The sequence below is a fragment of the Hibiscus syriacus genome, unplaced genomic scaffold (genome assembly GCF_006381635.1).
Source record: "Hibiscus syriacus cultivar Baekdansim isolate YM2019G1 unplaced genomic scaffold, ASM638163v2 tig00112051_pilon, whole genome shotgun sequence".
NCBI lineage: Eukaryota > Viridiplantae > Streptophyta > Magnoliopsida > Malvales > Malvaceae > Hibiscus > Hibiscus syriacus.
The window spans coordinates 672,547-677,508 of NW_024063245.1; positions in this window are offsets into that span (position 1 = coordinate 672,547).

Here is a 4,962-nt window from a genome sequence, read left to right on the forward strand (position 1 = left end):
TTTTAATCATAAAACAATTTCAAAATATTTTACAAAGTATTTCGAACCAATTCAAAGCCAAAAATTCCAGAATACTCAGAGGGAACCGATTCCCCCCCATAGGAGGAACCGATTCCCCCTGAATGGTTTGGCTCCGAGATTTCCAGAATGCTCGGAGGGAACCGATTCCCCTCAAGGGGGTACCGATTCCCCCTTGTTCAACGGTCGAAATATTTGAATTTTATACTTAGGGAACCGATTCCCTATGAGGGAACCGATTCCCCCCACTGTCCAAGCTGTTTTATTAAATGTTTTCACACTAAACGGCTATAATATCTTCTCTAATTATCCCCAACGTTCAGAAGTGATCCAATGTGTATTTAAGCAAGCTTAGAAGCCATTGATCAAAAAACAAGAAACATCAAGCAACTAGAATCAAGAAAGAATCAAAGAGAAAGCATCAAACCTCAAGTTTGAGCATTTCAAGCCCATTTTCATTCAATATTCATTTTGCTTTCAAGAACACTTTTTGTGCTCAGTTGTATTCATCTTTGAGTGTTCTTTTCTTTGTTCTAGAATTGTGCAAACATCTTACCTTGTGAGGTTTTCTTGTAAGTTTGCAAATTTGTAATCTTCTCTTTGAGAAAAGAGTGTTCTCAAGAGTTGGGGTATACTCTTGAGGGAATTGTAAGGTTATCTCTTTGGCCTCACAAGAAAGAACAAATTAGTGAATTTGTTGGAAAATCCTTAGTGTGGATAGCTAAGGTAGTGGACGTAGACTTTGTTTGAGAAAGTCGAACCACTGTAAATCGCTGTGCAATTACTTTCAATTTTCTGCAAAAGCTTCCACAAAATTTTTATTGCCAATTCACCCCCCTCTTGGCCAATTTCGTCATTCGATTAACTCAACACATAGAACACTTAGAGTACCAATCGTACAAGCTTAATCAAAGAAAAAATATTATCTTGGTGAGCAATGAAGTTTTGTCCTTGGGAGAGTTTGAAGCTAAAAATTTTGTTCTCTTGATTATTCTAGTATTAATCCATAATACACATTACATTTAAACTAATTAAATTGAATTTAAAATTCAATTTGTGAGAAATCCCAAAATTGCAATTAATGAAACTTGATATTTATAAAATGCCATTGCATTATCTTCCAATTTGTCTTTTACTTTCTACTTTACCCATTTAATTTTCAAAAATTGCATTTTAGTTACTAAAATTCCACTTTTCAACCAAATCTGAAAAATTATCTAATATGTGTTAAATTTCTTGAATCTAAAATATGGAAATAACATTTCCAACCCTTATCCATCATCCTTCAAATTTTCTTGAAATTTCAACTCGATCCGATTTATGTATCGAACTTTAACGCTTTATAGCTTTTAACACAAATCTTATATAGAAAACCTGATTATCACGAAAATTCTTGTTTAAAGCCAAATTATTAATTTAAATGCTAAAAATATATAAATTTTTAAATTAAAATTTGGTCCCTAATCTTTTACAAAGTTTATACTTTAGTCACCAAACTTTCAAAACTTACATTTTAGACACTAGTTAAAATTTAGGGTATTACATTTCTCATCCTTGAAAACCATGGTAGAATGTTTTAGGGTATAATTTCAAAGGTTTCCAATTTGATTCAAGCATGAATTAAACCTCAAATCAACATTTCCAAGCTTTTACAATCAAACCCCTAACATAATTTAACCATATCACAAACTTCCCTAAACCTAGGGTTTAGGCCGAATTCAACAACTATATTTTGAGGGGTTTTTAAATAGAAAACAAGATTGAGAATGATTCTAAAACATCAATAAACTCAAAATCCATCATCAATGCATAAAACCCTAAAATCATCTTCACCCACCAAATTTGGAAACTAAGCGTTCAAGCAAGATTAACATGCATAATTGGTACCAAATGATAGAGCTCTTCGAATAGAACAATTTTCTATTTCATGTTTTAATCCAAAAACATAAGGAAATTGCTTGAAAATGAAAAATAAAATTTTTCCATACCTTAGGGATGATATACGACCAAGGAGGAGAAAAATTAACAAGTCTCGTGAAATTTCTAGTTAATTTGTCATTTTATTAAGCTTAAATGAATTTAATTGAAAATTGATAATTACACCCATACCTTGATACATAATAATTATCATCTTCCAAATTCAAAGATGAACAAATTATTTTTCCCTTTACAACTTTACCCATGCTCTTTTCCAAAAGTTTTAATCTTGTCATTTTCAGCTAACGATCCAAAATGAACATGGAAATAAATTCTCAAATCCAATGATCTCTATAATTTTACATCATTATAAAATATGGAAATAATATTTCTTAGAATAATTTATCATCCTTCCAATTTTGTCAAAAATTTCTATTCGATCCGATTTACCAAATTTTTATGGGTTGTAACACTTTATAGCTTTTAACACAAATTCCGGATCAAAAATATAATTCCCATGAAAACATCATTTTTGGGGGTGAATTATTCATTTATGGAATAAATTGTTTGGGAAAGTTACCACTTTGGTCCTTAAATTTATACTTTAGTCACTAAACTTTCAAAATTTTATATTTTGGTCACTAACCAAAATTTGGGGTATACAGTCATACTCATCATATAGTCTATATTCATTTAATCCATGGCAATTTATATCAATATAATTCAATATTGGATAGTTCATACCCAAAATAATATTCATGATAAACATCATATATTTAAACCAATGATCAATGCATTTTATATACTTTTGGCATATTTGGAACAAGTCAAATATATGATAAATGAAATAAATATCATAAAAATATAAACAAGGTAGACTCATAGCAAGTCTTCTTAATCATGTATAAGACATCCATGTATAATGTTATGCATGCATTGCACTCACCTTGTCACTTTATATATATCATGATCATCATCAATAACTTTTCTTTTAAACATATACAAACCATATTCATCATATAATAAATATCATAACTATCATGCCAATTGTAATTAAGTTGTCTCATTTCAAACATTTAAGTAACATATAACATAAGAGTGACATAAAAATACATGATTTATCAGAATTTTGTATTTTGACAGTTTGCACTACCCTCAAAGAAATATTATTATGTATATACCACTGGAAACTAAACTAGAATATGAATCTAACCATATAGGACAATTCTTCTAGTTTAACATGTATAATTTATAATGAATTTTCAAATCTGGTTTACAGAAGCTATTTTGAGCACAATCTACTGTCATGTTTTCTAACCTACCATCGATTAAAAATTCATATATTTGTGTATACTCCTCGAAATTAGTAGCCATCTATTTTAAATGAAACTAGACTGATATAAAAATACAACGGTATCAAAATCATCATCCAATCACTTCTGTATGATTTATGGTGATTTTCTAAACTTACTATTCAAATCATAATTTCTAATCAGCTTTCACTAATTAGCATCCTTAGCTTATTCCCTAGTTCTATTAGCTTACCAAATGGACATATATGCATGAGTCACGTATCACATAACATTTAAGAGTCTCTTCTTAGCATACTAACTCCGTCACTGACTCATCGTAAGCCAATGTTTGCTCAATAGTATAAATACAAATTAAATATGCACTCAACTCGTGTCCTTAGCTTGCAAACATTACTTAGAAATTCATGTTTCATCCTTAGGCTTCTCCTTAGCTTTAATATTTTGATCTTTAATTCAAGCACACAATCTAAATAAACACCATTTTACGAAACATATACATTTTCAAACCACATGTTAGAATCTTACTAACATTGGCACACAATAGAAAATAAATTTCTAAAAATCTTTCAATGCTCATTCGATACTAATTTCATGTCACAACATCTATGTTGACCTTAACACTTCAAGTTGACCATTCAAGTCCCTTTTTATCTAAATTCATCAAACCTTCACATAAAAATTTCAACATTACATTTTAAGCACTAATTATTAATTCTTTTAGAATTCATCTCAAAATTTCCATTTTATATTAAATGGTCCCTTGCCATTTTTCTTCAATTCAAGCTTCAATCAACTTAATTAAAATTTACAGTACTTAATATTATACATAATACCTCAACAACTACACCACCATCACTTAAGTCACTAATGTTTTCATTTTTTTGATTTGGTCCTCAAACTTTACCAACTTTCCAAAATAGTCAAATTTCACTTTATAACCTCAAATTCAACATTCTATTATAAATTCCAGCATAGTACATCATCTATTTAACAATTTCACATCAAATCTTTATTTTTCTCATGATTTATGAATAGGCACCTCAACTTGAGCAAAATTACAAATTGGTCCAAACAAATTTTCAAACTTGTAGAACCTTCCAAACACCATTTCTAAGCTAGGGAATTTTTTCCATAATTTTCTCTAATTTTTTCTTTGGATTGAAAATCTAGGGTTTCAAATTTCATGGTTTATACTTCGATTCAATCAATTCAACCTCTAAACAACATTTCAAGGCTTCTACAATCAATCCCCTAACATAATTTATCCAAATCACAACTTCCTCAAAACCGTAGGTTATGGCCGAATCACTTAGGGCTTGATTTCAAGTGTTTTAATCATCACACAAGCTTGAAAACAACTCTACAACATCAACAACATCAAAATCTATCGTTAATTCATAAAACCATAAAATCCCCTTCATCCACCCTATTCATGAACTTATGATTTAAAGCATGATTAGCATGTATAATTGGTACCAAATGATAGAGCATTTCGAATAGATAAATTTTCTATTTCACATTTTAATCCAAAAACATAATATTTGCTTGAAAATGAAAAATAAAATTTTTCCTCCATATTTGTGAAGATTGCATCCATGGTTGATTTTGAGGAAGGAGTAGTCATGAAAATTCTAGTTAATTTCATGTACATTTGCCATTTATTAAGCTTAAATGAATATAAAATTTATTTAATTGAAAATGACAATTATACCCT